Raw genomic sequence first — 16,489 nt, 5'->3', positions numbered from 1 at the left:
AACTTAATGCTGCGGTGCTAAGTATTTAGTCATGTAAGGATGGAAGTGTAGCAAGGCAACGCGCACTCATACGCCCTGTTGACCGCGTAGCTAATGACCGGACAATGGCTGCATAATTATGCACACATGTATATTTGTATGAAGGTGTATTTACTTATTGAGGCCAAAACAATGCTAAGCAGCATATTTTTCAAATAAAATTATACATAAATTTTAATTTTCAATTTAGTGAGTTGCCGAAGTGATAAAACATTGTTACAGCGTTTTTCCATTTATTTTCAAAACAATCTTTATCATGTAACAAATGCAGACACATCACTTCATATGTAGAAAAATGAAGGCAACAAAAGTTTAAGTATTATTCAGCCAAGTGCACCGTAAGCGGCCGAGTGGTAATATTTTTCTCGCTATTTTACTGAAGCTCTAATAACATTCACTTAGTGCATTGCAATGTGCAAGAAAAAAAAATTCAGTTCAATCGAGGAAACTCTAATGAAAATAAATCTACTGAGATGCAAAGCTAGATAAAAGTGACGTGTGGCATCCGTTCGTGGTGTGAATGCCAAATATGAATAGCATCTCTGTTTTTTGCACATAAAAGCTTCCGCTTCACAGCCTTGTCTATTTAGCACAATTTTTTTCCTTTCTTACTGCCTCTTTTGTGTGTGATTTATTTGCACTTTTAAGTGGTGTGCAATTTCTATTTTTATTTTTTATTTATTCTAGGCCTTTGCTACTGCTATCCTGTTTCATACTTTCGACTGGAAAGAATCATAGCATGCTAATTAGAGAATGACTAGAGCATTAAAAATTCGTGAAGAAATGTGTGTCAAATGTGGCGCATAACAAATGGCGCATGCAACACAACAGCAGCAGCAGCCGGCGGTTCAAGTTGCGCACTGGCAAAGTGTAATGCGGCAAAATTAGACGAGTCAACTAATGGCTTGCTCGACTGATAAACAATAGCGAATCTGACGTGCCAGTCATTGACTTCTACGGATACGAATATAGCCGCAGCAGCAAGCCTGCGCCGCACTAATGAGAAGCCGTAATAGCAGCAACTAATGACGTGGGGCATGAAGCGCAGTGCATTGTTGGAATAATTGCGATGCGCGATGTATTTTTTATGCAAAACGTTTCAAATGTCTGGCAAAAACTTCATGCATTTGCGCTAAGAAGTTTATTGCATAGTCTACGATTGTGGCGATAAAATGCATTCTAAAATGCTGCACCACTAACGTTTACTTGTATCAGTGCATTTAATATTGTGTGCTTTTAAAAACAAGCATAAACTTTCTTATTACCTCTAGCCAAGTGAGGGAATTTTGCCATAAATTTCATATTCCCAGCACGCATATTAGTTTTTGGACTCAAATGGCATTATCTCACTCTTCCCCTCACGGCGCCTCAGCTCGAAGTTGTGTTTCGATTTTCACCCAATCTCATAAAATCTATTATTGGTACATACAATTTTAGTTTTTGGCCAATGGCCAAAAAATGTCCACAGTAACGTCAGATAGGCAATCAGAGTAAATGAAAGCATCTACGCATTGCAAGGAAACGCATATGTGGAACACAGTGGTTTTCTAGTGAAGATTTGGACATCAAAATTTTATAGCTACCGAGTTCTTGGATTTTAAGAAACACTAAAAATAAAAACACTTATAAATTTTATACCATTTTTAGAATGTTATCAAACATATTTGCAACTCCTAAACGCCTTTTGACCGGCTGACCTAAAAAAATTGCAGATTTAATTGAGATTGCGATTACTAAAAGCATTTATTGGATTCTCATTTTCGCTAGAACTTATAGGGACCTGCCTTCGGATCACTCATTAGTCAACAATACAATACTGAGCAGCCTTATTTAACTGAAGAATTGCCATCCTTAACATCAAAAAACATCGAAAAGAGTTGGTTGGGAAAAATTCAAGCAGACATTGGAATAAAACATTAAGAAGACATGGACGATAATGCTACTATTTAACAGTTGCTTTAGCCGTTTGACAGTTTGCTTATACTTACCGTTATGTAGCTGCACCAAAACCTGTGACAATGAAAAATTGCTCAAAAAAACTTACGCCTTGCCACTGAAAAAATAGAATGTTTGAGGAAATGGCAGATCTTCAGATTTTTTGGCACAAAATTTAAATTGGAAAATGCGAAAAAGAAACCAAAGCAAGTGCAACAAAAAAACAACAAACAAGCGCAATAACTCAAAATGTTTCTAAAAAAATATTTTCTCATGAAAGCCAAAGGGGTAACAAACTAAAAAGTTACATACTCGTACATATTAGAAGCTTTAAAAGAATACTATTTGGCTTGGGCGGCCGCCGTAGCTGAATGGGGTGGTGCGTGACTACCATTCGGAAATCACAGAGAGAACGTAGGTTCGAATATCGGTGAAACACCAAAATTAATAAAACCATTTTTCTAATGGCGGTCGCCCCTCGGCAGGCAATGGCAAACCTCCGAGTGTATTTCTGCCATAAAAAAGTTCCTCATAAAAATATCTGCCGCTCGGAGTCGGCTTGAAACTGTAGGTCCCTCCATTTGTGGAACAACATCAAGACGCACACCACAAATAGAAGGAGGAACTCAGCCAAATACCCAAAAAGGGTGTACGCGCCAATTAAGTTACTTACTTAAGTTTACTTCCAAGTGAACCAGTCAATAAAATCATGTACTTATAAAACAAAATGGCTAAAATTTCATAGCTCATTTCTCAAAATTTGTTTCTGTAAAATCGTCTTTTTAGCTTCATCATTTAGCTTCATTTGTGAAATCCTAACTCGTTTTTACTGAGAAATCTATTTTATAAAATGCATTTGATAGTCGACCCGATTTTACTATCTCTCGCATTCTTTGTAGTTTGTACTTGGCCTTATCGCAACTAATTCGTACCCCTACGATTTATTCTCATGCATACCCTGTTGCAAAATTATAAACACACCATGTAACGGAAAGTTTCAAATTTTGTTGAAAATCTTTCACAAGTTTTCAAAATTTCATCCAATCTTTCAACTTTTTTACTAGATTTTTCAAATATTTTCTAGGCATGCAGTTCTACAGCCCATTGACAAAGTCCAAATTTCAAGTGACTACAAAATACCGTCAAGTTATGGGATTTTTTCTTTGTGGACGGAATTCGGACATGTGTTTGATACATCCATACAATACTCAAGTCGGCTAGTGGTATACTAAGGGTGATGTAGTGGCTAGTGAAAGGGCAAAAAATACTCATAATAGAGTGATATGACGGGTTAAAATGTGCCGCAAAAATATTTACCACATAAATCTAAAATAAATATTTTAGTATACCGAGGCTCAAACTTAAATTACGTACCTACATATGTACCTACAAGTATATTGACTTTTTTTTGTAATTTCATTAGCGTGTATTGGAAAAATTTCTATCTATGTATTTGATTATCTTTATAAACTTTGTGTCGATAATAACAGGTATTCTCATTAGTAAAATATTTTAATTATTAAAATCAAGAAAATGTGCTTCAAGAGCTGATAAAATTAATGGTGCGCAGAAAGTCTTGCAGCAGTCGTTTCCAAAAAGTCTTTATTGCGTCACTCAACGGCTTAATTTGGTTGTCAATAACTTAAATAACGAAACGGAAATCAGTAGCAAAATTCCAGCAGCAAAAGCTATAATTGTAATTATTACATATATTCCAGATAATCAATCGTTTTATGAAACGCAATATTCAGAAACATTACGATTAAAAAAAGAAAGTTTATTGAAGTAGTAGTGACATTGGAAAAAGATGCATAGCTTCCACTACACCATTTTCGTTGAATTGTGAAGTAGGTGAAGTAGGTGTAGTAGTAATATACACTTATATATATTTCAATATAAATATGTAAGTTCGTAAGACATGATGATTTGTCGTCTGTCATCTTCCTTATTTAAATATAAATAAAGTAATTAATTAAACTTCGCTATCAAATAATTTCTATACCGGAAAGCTGAACACAAAAAACTTAACAGCTGGAAGTTAGAAAGAATAAAACTAAATTCAGAATAGTCAATTGAATTCTCCACTGAATTTTAAAAAGTGTCAATTGAATCTTTTTTTTTTTGTTTTTTGTCAGGACAGACTAGCAAGTACAGCACTCAGACAACATTAAGTCCATTTTACTGCACTCGGATTCCTTTTTTTAATTTTCTTTAAGTCTACTCGATCTCCGAAAAAATCTGAGTAGATATTGTGGTGCCAAGGAGGCAAGGTAGTCGCTTCTTAACACATCAGTGCCAAAGACCTCAAGCCTGATTCGAGTGAAGGTTGGTCTCATCCTCCTCTTCACAAACTTGTCAGAGTGCACTGTCTGAGATGCCTACCTTTTCCATGTGCTTCGGCCATAGAATTAAATCTTAGGAAATCTGAAATCTGAAAACTGAATTTTAGAAAGCGTCAATTGAATTTTAGAATAATCAATTGGGTTCTTAAATGATATAACAGGGGAGGATATAATAAAATCTATCTTAAATTTAAAGCAATTCCACAGTGCGTTCTGTTTCTTTATTAATATTTCGAAACAAAGGGTATTTCAGAAGTAACGCCTAGATGCGAGTTAAAAATAATTCCTGGAATTCTTTTTATGTAAACTTTGGTATTCTAGAGTAGAACAACGCATTAAAACTATTGAAACTTATTAGGAAAATAGCCGATATTTAAGAAAAACGTATAGAAAAGGTAATAATTTTTTTGGTGGAAACATTCGTGCGAATGTGTCGACAATTTAAGGGTTGGTCAAAAAATTTGAAAATATTGCTGCTGTAGCGCAAAGTGTTGCTGAACAACCTACAATATCGATATCTCGACGCTCTCAACAACAAGGCATTCGAGAGTGGAGAGTGTTTGGTGGGTTTTATCCATGGAAGAGCTCGTGGTGGATATTTAAGGGGTTATATTCCTTGTATTGCACTAAAAAATCGAAAATTTTTTATGGCATATTCTAAAAGTACATCATCTTAAAAATATAAATTCAAAAAATCATAAAGATCGGAGCACTAGAACGAAAGTTACGGACCGTGGAAGCGCGCAAATTATCCATAAATGAAATGCTCGTGAAACTTTAGACGCGATTATTGCGGTGATCATTATTTATCAAAAACTATTTCACCGATTTGCATAAACTTTTTTAATTATTCAAAGTTACAACCTCGTGTATCTGAACGGTTCACTTTTTATAAATATATGCATAGTTCGCTGGAATTAATTTTTTTTTAATTTTTCAACCCCTCAAAAATCGTTTTTTTTTTTTGGTGCAAGGCGGTTTTCATATCCAGAAAATTTTTTTTTGGGTAAATAAACCATTCAGATTCACTAAAAAACATTTTTCTACAATAATCATTTAATTTTTTTGATTTCAGTTGAGCTGCTCATGCGCTACCCTTATCACGGCAAGCCTCTTCTAAAAAACGGCGTTTCGCGGGAGGGACGATATCAACCATAAATAATAACATTTTTAAAAATAAAAACACCAATATGTATTCTTCGGGAGTTACCCTTCAGTATGATATATGCCTCATTTGAATAAAAGTTCTAAAACATATTTAAAAAACTTATGACAATCGTCGATTTTTTCGGGCTCACAAGGTATATAACCCCTTAAATAAAGTAATATTTGCATATAATAGTTGAGAGGCGTGTTTTGAATACAAATAGTGAAACCTGAAGTAATCGAAATTTTTACATGGTTTATTTTAAAAAAACATTTAGGCACATATTTTGAAGGACCTTTTATAAAGCTGTGATTGAGCCCGTAACCAACATAAGGACGCAATTGAAAAGAGTTGTGGAAGTAAGAGTCGTGGAAAAACCAAAAAACATAGCAAATATTCCTTTCACAACCATATCTCCGCATATTATCAGCGAGCCATTTCTTAGCCTTACTCGGATTCCTTAATGTTATCATTAAGTGGCAGGCGTTCGGAGCAAAACTATCTAGCATTTTCTTTGGTGCATTTACATCCAAAGTTCTCGTTGCAAAAAAGATGTTTAGTGATCTGAAACCAAAATTTTCGATTCAATGACTTTTTTTTATAATTTGAAAGGAGAGAGAATGAAAGAAATTAAAAAAAAAAAAAATACATATCTAGTTTGTGCCTATAAGAAAGCAGAATTGCACCCAAAAATCAGGTAAATTCTTAAAATTTCACTTGCTATGGTGGAATGTTCTTTGTAATGAATTGAATGCTCTTCTTGCAAAGCCTAGATTGGAACTATCTTTTATGGAACTTCGCCTAAATGGGAAGTAAAATATTTTTAAATATTTTTGGAGATAAATATATACTAATGTATGCGTATATTCATATAAAATGTACTTATATATATGAATTATATTTCTATATTTTTTTTTTCAAGGTTTATGAATGCAGAGGAAAAAGTTGACTGGAAATAGAGCGGAATTAAGAGATTTTATTTCATCATTTATTTTTTTAAATTTTTATAATGCCGTAAATAAATTGGAATATTCCAGAAAATTTGGACCCTTCTTATTCTTGTCATCGGTGATGAAGATTTGCCATTTGTTTTAGTTTCCTTTCTGTTTTGGAATTTTTTTACTTTTTCTGGTTATTATTCAACGGACATATGTCATTCAACTTTGGGGTTCTGCAGCTCACTAATATCGAAATACTTAAAAGATTCCAGTCGAAAACCATCAGAATGATCTCAAATGGCCCTTATTATATCAGAAATGTACAAATTCATCGTGATCTCAAAGTGTCCATAATAGTTGAAGCAATAAGAAAATATGCCACAACATACACTCGACTCCAACAGCACTCAAACCCTCTTGTCACAGAAATAATTGCAAATTTCATAGCCTCCACCAGACTCAAGAGAAAGTCTACAATAGGCCTAATATCATAATAAATTAGTCTATATTATTATTTGTCATAAAATTAATAAATCGTTGCATCACTGGACTCATTCCATAAATGCCTCTTAAATTAATTAAATAGCTTTAAGTAAAAATATTGCTTAATGTTTAAAAACAAATCGCAACAAAGGAATGGATTAAAAAAATTACTCAACGTTTGTTAATTTTGTTTTGGTTTGACAGCTAATTTCGATAAATTTCCGATCAAAATTAGGGAAGACAACAATTTGTTCGTAACGCGCGAGGTATTTGAGACTGAATTGCTTACAATTGAGGTAATTCGCGCTCAAAACTTTTTATGGCGAATTAGGTAATTCCAAGAGTAATTGGGAAGTGAATTACGAATTAAAGAGTGAATTACGATTGGGAATTACGTGCTGTGATAACATAATATAGCAGAATAGCTTACAGCCTTTGCCTGTGAGTCAATGTTAAATAATAGAACACAAGAAGGGCAAACTCGCGAAAATGATCATTACTCGTATTTGCCTTTAAGTTATATAACCGGTTATATTCTTATTTGTATGTCAGATTTATGTGTTGGTATTAGTGTAGTATTTTTCAAATTCTATAAAATTACTCATATAAATACTTAAAACTATACCATAAAATTTATTACGACTTTTTATCCGCTTCCTTCCGAAAAGTTTCTCACTGTACACATTATTGGAAATATTTGCCCAATCGTGCGTAAATAAAAGGCATGACCAATAGACGTCTGGATAAGTTGAGCCCTACCATGCACTTAATTTACTATGCCGGTGAAAGCTTCAAAGTGAAAAATATAAATTGTGCATTTTTGGAAAATAGCAGAGAATAGTAATTTAGGAAAATTGCGCAATCAGAAAATATGCCACCACGCATATGTACATATGGTATACACACTTACATATGTATACATACGGAACCCTGTAGGGAAATCAATACAATTTTAGTGCATTATTTCCCAATTACTAACTTGCAATCTCTACTTTATAAAAAATCAATTATTTTCACCTATTTCAGCAGGTTGATCAATAAGGACGGAATATTTATGCCGCTATCGATTCCTTTAAGTCTCTAAGCTTTTAAGTTTTTATGAGGCCACTAGTGGTGCAATTTTTATACAGTTTTTTTTGGATCCTGGAAATCCCGAGACCAGTTGTTTTAAATCGCGCGGCTTTCGAATATAATTAATTTTCCATCAGATGCAATTAGAAAATTTTCGTCACAAAAATACCCTTTACGAGAAAGGAAATGCTTTGTTTGCAACATTGGACGTGCATTAAGCGTTTGCAACACATTTTTTTATAAAACAGCTGAGTTTGTATTTAACGGAGAGGTGTGTTTTTAGAGTGCGAAACATAACAGCCAAAAATTACTGACCACATTGCGGTTTGCCTGAAGGAACAGTTAACCTGAAGTAGTTAGTAATAGAAAATATTTCAGCTTACATTAATTATCAAGCGAACAAGCGTGGAAGTAGAGGAGTGTTTCTCATCATCTGACTTTGTAGGCAATAAATTTAAATCACGCTGGAGAAAAGCACTCTCAATGCTTTCATTTTTTTAAGATCAGGTTTTTTTGTATTAAACGGCAATTTAATCTCAGAAAGTAATTTGCAAACATATTTTAAATACAACAAGCTCTAAATACCATTTCATTTCTGGATTTCACCGCGATCTCGGGGATCAATAAAATTCTGAAAATTTACAATGGTGCAAAACTACCATCCAATCATTCATATACAAAAATGATATGCCTTTTGATGGTCAATTTGCGCCATTTTTCTTGTGTTTCGATCATTTATAAAGCTTTAAAAATAATTTTAAATCGTAATCAGAATTTAAAAAAAAAATGTGGTAAGCAGTTGTTTTTTTTTTTTTGTGTAATATTTTTTTCTCATAACGCATGTTCTCCGCATAAATGTGTTTCATTCGTTATATGGGAATATGCACAGGACTTTCGGGGAAAAATATTATAAAAAATCCAAGAGAATTTTGAACGACTTTAAACTTACACTTTATTGGGCTAAATGCATTATAAAATTGCGCACTAAATTTTTTTTAAGTGCTGATTAAAATTTCTTAAATTTTAAGGAAAATTTGTTTAGATTATTATGGTCTTTGTCATAGAATGCATTGTATTTTTATAAAAAAAAGTAAAAAAAGTGAATAGTTGAAACTTCTCAATAAGTGGCACCTTTATAATAACTTCGTGAGGGGTATTTGTGTGATTATTTTTTTACATGAGTACAGATTATAAACAGAATGTATATGTGCAACATGTTACTACCAATAATATCACGAAAAGTTGCACAGCATTCATAATTCTAAAAAGTATTCAATAAATAAGCAGTAAGCCCCATAACAAAAAAATGCTTTTAATTATTTATTTTTTACTTTTTTAGAATATACAAAAAATAAAAATATGAATATAAAACAAAATAACAAAAGTCTCGGCAGGGAAGTATTTGTATATGTATACGTTTTGGTTTTCAATTTAGAAACTTTCCAAACTATGCATTTTGCACACTTGATTGATCGTTTGTTGTTTACGTTAATGAAAATTTCAGAGCGGCACATGAAAATCGATTAGGTTATTGTCTGTTATCTTAATTTCCTTAAACATTAGAAAACTGTATTGGTAAACAGAGCGAGCTGCTATCATTAACAGAAAGTGCCCTTTCATTTAATTTTTCTTTCATTTTTTGTTCTTGGTTTTGCGTTTTCTTTCCTAATACCTTTTTCTACTCGTTTTCCATCTACACTTTCATTATCTACATATGTACGTACATTTGTATTGTGTTTTACATATTCTTTTCATTGCTTTGTACACCTAGCACGTGTCATTATCATGCTGTGTCCCTCATTCTTTGCGGCCTAAAGTCATTAACAACAGTCAATATTGCCTTTTGCCGCCGGCCGCTATTTCATAAAGTTTGCATTGCTCACTCCGCTTGCCAGCTAACTAAAGCAGATCTTGTTTACTTGTTTATTTTCAATATCCAACAACAATAGGCATTCATGCAGGTAGCAACGCGTGCTTGTATGTTTGTATGTTTGCATCATCTCTGTTATTCTCGCTTGCAGAGCGTATGCACATACACTTCCATGCATTTTTTACAAAACAATTTAACTCGACTTATCATTTTCCTCAATAAATCAATGAATTACTGATTACTAAGGCAATACTTTTGCTACTTGCACTGATAGCTGGAGCTTAAAAATCCATTGTAATAAAAGTTGTCTTAAAGTGTTGATTTTTCATTTGCTTATAGACGTAGAGGCAAAAACTGCTAAAGTCAAATGAGCAGTTTGCTCAAAAGCCCACAGGTATGTGTACTCATCTGTAAATTTATTTACAAACACATACTTCAGACCGCATACAGATCTACACACTTGGGTAATTTACCACGTATAATAGGTGTTGTTTTAGCCCAAGACAACTGTTACAATGTCAACGGTTGTTAAATATTGATTTTACCTATTGGAATTACAAATGTCTAACAGACAGCAATAGTTTGCAAAAAGATATTGAAAACTTTGGAATCTGATTCAATAGGTCGTGGGAATTTCATTTATAAATGCTCATAATAGCTGAGATGAGTGCGCTAATAAAATACAAATGTTTTTTTTTTAAATCCGATCATTCAAGCTGTGAGAAAAGTTTTGTTCTTTACTGAGTTCATTGGTTAATTGTTTTTAAATCTAAAAAATTACATTATAAAAAATGTATTTTGTACTGAAATGTCATATAGTAAAAAACCGGTTCCAGAGTATCTTGATAAATTGAATATCTTAGGCCTAAGCAGTCAGGTACGTATCCCATGTGTTCCAGGACACAGAGGAATTACTGAGAACGAAATGTAAGGTAAATAAGTCAGGAAACGGCGGCTTCCCCTTTTATGTGGCCCTTATACAAGAGGGAGAATACAATCCACCTGCTTTAACGCAATCAAAATCAACGATAAACCGATTAAAATACTGTGCAGAATTTGAAGAAATAATTTTAGAATCATCAAAGGAATTCTAGCAGGGCATTGTGTATTGAATCATCATCTTACTAACCTACTTATATACCCCTATGCCACTTGATGGTTCTAAATTTATTTAGGAAGTCGGGCTCAGCGAAAAACTCAGAGTGCATGAAAGAGCACAACAGATCTTTCAGGTCGTAGTGCTAGGTCACCTCATAATAATAGTAATAACCCATCAAGAGCAAAAATCTATTGGAACTAATAAGGTTTATTTCGGATACTGGAAGGAAGGAGGAATACAAAGAATACAGTAAATAGTAAAATTAAATAGTACTTTATTTTCGCGAACTAAGCAATTTGATGATTCATGTAGACTTAAGCTGAAACAACTAGCAGCAGTTATATTTATAACAATAATCTTAATCTTAACAGGTTAGCTTAATCATTATCTCAGCTGTCTTCTTTCATTATTTTAACGTCAAAAATAGTCAGTGAATAAATATTTAGCCATTTCAAAGAGCATTGCTGGAAGAAAGTTTCTGGCAGGTACACTTGTGTACAAAATAAAAGGAGCGCGACGAATTACCAAGATTTAGCAATTATTTTTGTATTTAACTTTTTTACGTTTTTATAAAAGTATAGTGCTTTCTGCAGCAAAAAAGATACAAATTAAGTCCCTAAACTTTGTAAAAAATTCGCAAAACTTAAAAAATTAAAAAAATACAACTTTTTAATTAGAATTTGTACTTGATAGAATTCGTGAGGTTATCGAGGACATAGGGCAGCCACTTTGCAATTCGGTTGATGGAAAATTTCATGAAAAGTATATTGTCCTGTAAGCGTGGTCGTGGTGGTCATTTGCCTGATGTTATTTTCCACTATTAATGGCATACCTTCCTCTTTATAATGAAATAAACATCCGGTCATTTATATTAAAAAATAGCGTTTTTCTTTGAATATCAAAATAAAACCTCTTACTGGAAACCCCTTTATTTCTTTATTTTTAACTTGTTTTGAATTTTGTTTTGTCTTATTTTGAACACAGTTGTATATACATATTTCTATTTCTTTACATTTCTCCAACTGCAGGCACACTTGTATGTATGTGTGAGCTCATAAGTATCACTTTGAATGTGATACCTAACAGAGATAGTGCGAAAATAAAAACCCAATGATTATTTTAAATTTAATTTACTGCAAATAGACAATAAACTCGAGACGAAGTTAATGTGAAAAGATTTATTGGAATATAAAATTAAACGTTAGCATATGTCTTCTTCCCCATCACATTTTGCCATTTTCGCATCGGGTATCTCACCTCTGTTGCGAATTATGTTAATGACCAAATAATAATAATAAAAATAATAATGCTTTAAATGCTGACACTTCAATTTTATTGCATATTAAGTCAATTTGATCAATCTTTGGCCACTCAAGCGTAAAATGTTAAATTTTTGACCTACTTCACATGCATACCTGGAGCATACTAAACCCGCAATTAATTTTCTTTGTGTAGAACAGTATACTTTCTAACGGAAAACGGTAAATTAGGTAATACCTATAATTACAGAGAGCTACTTCAAATTTAGTGAAAGCAAAAAATCGTTAATAGCAGCTGAGTTAGCAGGAAATTGTTAAATACCAACCAGAAGTCGCAACTCCCAATGCGAAGCACAGATCTTCATGAGATTTGAGAAGTTTTAATAAAGTGACTGGCAAAGCAGAACTTTTCAACCTTTACTTATTTATATCTTTTTTTTTGGATTCAGCTAAACATTACCTTCCAGCGATAAGTCATTCCCCTGCTTTTGTGCCAGCTTAGCTTTGCACTAAAAATACTGTTAAATTGGTAAAACGTAAAACAAACATTCAACAAGTTGTTAAAGCCAAGTGCCGAGTAGCGGAAACAATGGCAGCGCATTGACCCAAAAACAAGTCGGTGACGAAAAATGTTGATGTTGCTTAAAAAATGGGGAAAAAAAGCTAAATAAAAAGGTAGTTAGAAATTAAAAGAGAATTTGATGAGGCGTTTTACCGTTGTGCACAAGTGCATAAAATTTCATTAAATGACGCTAATACGCACACAAAGAGCACCAGCAACTTAGCGGGCCAGAAAATAAATAAAAGTAGCCATTAAGAAGCGATAATACGTTGTCTTTTTTGAAGAAAAAAAAAGAAAAATACAAAAAAAGTTATATTCAATGCTTGTGCAGTGTTAAAACCAATGTTTTTATATAACATAAATTTGCATACAACCCTTAGCGTTAATCAGCGTTAACTAGCTGGTGTAATCTTAGTGAATGCGGAACTATGAATTTAGAGCTAACCCGCTTTCCATCACTTTGTGATATTGAAGCAACTACTGAATGGCGATGGCATTGATAGTTGATAATTTGGAACTAAGTAAATATGCAGAATGTTTCTTCGCTCAAGTCGGCCTCCATTGTCATATGGAAACAACTACTTAATGGCAATGTCAAAGAAATGTCACCTGTCACTTGTCACTTGATAGTTTGAAACTAAGTATAATAAATATGCAGTACATTTCTTTGCTCACTCGCTGGTTCCAGAAACTGCTTGTTTTAAGTTTCTTTTGCCGGTTCTCACGCTATTTTGAGAGTCGCATTGAGTGAGCCATTGAGGGTAATATATGTTTCACACTAGCCGGAAGTCGTCCAGAAAAAAGTTTGGGCAAGTTTGTGAAAACTGTCAAATTGAGTCAACTGTTGAGTCAAATCTTTTATGAAAGGAGAAATGAAATTAAAAATACTAATACGTAATACCAAAACTAGTAATGGTGTTTCTCTATTTCAATGCTTCTGGGCTGTTTACGCTCTGTTCAGAGAGCATTTCGTTCATATGTTCATTTGGCCAAAACTTTCCAGAGAATGAAAAAAACAGGCCTACGTAGGCTAAATTCTCTAGGTGAGATCTTACACACTTTGCATCCTTTTCGCAATTGTTCCGAGCCAATGCTGAATTTGAACCATTGTATTCGAGCAAATTTATATGAGAATCAAAACTGTAATCTAGTTCTAGCCGTTCACTGTTGTAATAATCGATATGGCAGAGCAATGTGATAACATTTGGGTGGTTTTGTGTTCAGTTATTAAGGAATGATAATTTCAAATTTTCAGACTACTTATAAGGAAATACAAATGGGAATACTGAGAAAAGGGGAGCGGTTTAGTGAATTACCAAATGATTTTAGATTATTGTGACAAAATCAGTGACACGATGCAAAAAGTTGTGGTCAATACTCTACATTTTAGTTGAAAAATTTATTCTGTACACTAATTTATTAAATAACTCGGTTTGCGATAGGCATTTTTTTTTTGCAAAATTTCAAAAATAAGCTTACATTAAATACATTAATCAATCCTATTCTGCCGGCAGCCAGTTAATCAATCCATTTAACACATTTCTTGTTACTTTTTTACTGCTTTAGTTTAAACTAATTATTCGCAATTCATTAAAAAAATCACTATGAAAATCATATGCAAATTAAATGGCGGAGTTTGGCTATCAAACTCTAAAATATGATCGAAAAACAAGAGATAAAAGAAAACAAGCGAAATCCCAGTAAGCTTTATTAATATTAGATAACGGCATTATGCGTCTTGTTGATGTGTGTGGCGTTTCTTATAGCAAATTATATATTAAATGAAAGATAAGTTTATCTTCATTTAACCATCTTAAAAGCAATATTTTTATATATGTAAGTATTGGAAAATTTTCCAAAGAAAAAAAAAACAATGGCATTTTTACACCATATTCACACGGCTCCTCTATAGATGGTTAGTGCGGAGATAGGGAACTTTGACCATCCCTTTTCCAATGGATAGGATTTTAGATGGCATACGCCTCTACCTCCCACCATCATCACGAAATCAGTGGTAGGTAGGTAGGTAGGTAGGGTGGTTGTCGTAAGACACACTTAGACCTTCGGCAGGTCCATTGTGATACCACTGGAGCTTATCCTTACTCTACGTGTTCCTTTTCAAACCATCCGGTTGCTTTAATAAACGAGCAGAGCTTCGTTAGTTTTAGATGGGCTATATCCGCTACATCGGTTAGAAATGCTGTATCGAGAGTGCGCAGCCTTCTCATAGCTAGGCTTTCACACTCACATAAAAGGTGTCTGACTGTTTCCTCTTCTTCTGTATTAAGACAGCTTCTACAGAAATCGAAGTAAGGGAGTCCTAACCTTCTAGCATGGCTGCCTATTAAACAATGACCAGTTAAAACACCTATCATTTTTCTTATAGATTCTCTATTGAATCTTAGCAAGATCTTCGATCGACCGCTGTTCCAGTTCGGCCATGTCTGTCTGCTTAGTTCGCATGTTCTGAGGTTTTGCCAGATTGTATTTACCTTTTTGATGGTTTCCCTGTCTATAAGTAATTTACAAGTGGCTATGGGCATGGGTATCAGCGCCTTATCCGGTTCGAGATCGAGCGTTGTACCGGTTCTTGCAAGTTCATCCGCCTTGCAATTTCCTGCGATGTTCCTGTGGCCTGGTACCCAGATCAGTGGTTAATTAACTTTCCGAAAACAAGAGCTAGTCATGTAAATGTAACTTTAAATTTAAAGAAATTAATAATTGGCACGTACACTTCTGTTGAGTGTTTAGTCGAGCACCTCCTCCTATTTGTGATGTGCGTCTTGATGTTGTTCCACAAAAGGAGGCATCTACAATTTTAAGTCGACTCCAAGCAGTAAATCGTTTTTATGAGGAGCTTTTTCATGGCTGAAATACACTCGAAGATTCGCCATTGCCTGTTGAGGGGCGACCGCTATTAGACAACCACTATCATTTGCTGTTTTGTGCACGGAGATTCGATACTGAACACTTCGGAATGGCGGCTATCTAATAGAAGGATGACCGCAGAAATTCAAACTTAGAGTTCCGTTATAAAAAGAATTTAAATGCTGTTTTCGCAAAAGTGTTAGATTTGTGATAAGTTTAGTTTAGTTGTTTTTCAAAATGAGTTCCACTTATGAAAAACATTTTGAAGCAGTGTTCCTATGTACACACCCTAAAGGTCCAAAAATGTCATGTGCATCTGCAGCAAAATATTTGAAGAAATCGAAGACTTCTACACAAAGAACAGTATACCGAAGTAAGAAATGCTGACGACTTCCCCGGATGAGGCCCAAAAAACATAATATACTTACTCAAAGTTATCGTTGGGTGAATCTGAAGCTATTTTCCATGTAAGCATCTAAAAACACGATTTGGCGATATTTGCATTTAAAAGAGACTTGCATGGACTAAGGCAAATTCAGAATGGAAGTGGGCAAAAGTAGTATTCATGGATAAATCCTACTTTAGGGCGAATCGTTGCATATGTCGGTCCTCATTTTCTGCTGATAATCGACAATTTCAACGAACTGGGCGTTAAGCGCTTACCAACAATTTCAATATAGTTTTGATCTATAAAATTTACAGTCAGCTGCAAAGATGTTTACAAGAACTAGCCAACCTTGATTTTCATAAGAAGACAACGATCCCAAGCTTCGAAGCCGAAGGTGTGTAGAGTGGAAACAGTAAAATGGGATTAAAATATTGGAGTGGCCTTTACAATCACCTGAGACCATTGAACATTTTTGCGCAGTAGTTAAG

This window comes from Anastrepha obliqua, chromosome 1 (assembly GCF_027943255.1).
Source record: "Anastrepha obliqua isolate idAnaObli1 chromosome 1, idAnaObli1_1.0, whole genome shotgun sequence".
NCBI lineage: Eukaryota > Metazoa > Arthropoda > Insecta > Diptera > Tephritidae > Anastrepha > Anastrepha obliqua.
The sequence above is the reverse complement of the archived record's forward strand: the minus strand, read 5'-3'. Positions refer to the sequence as shown.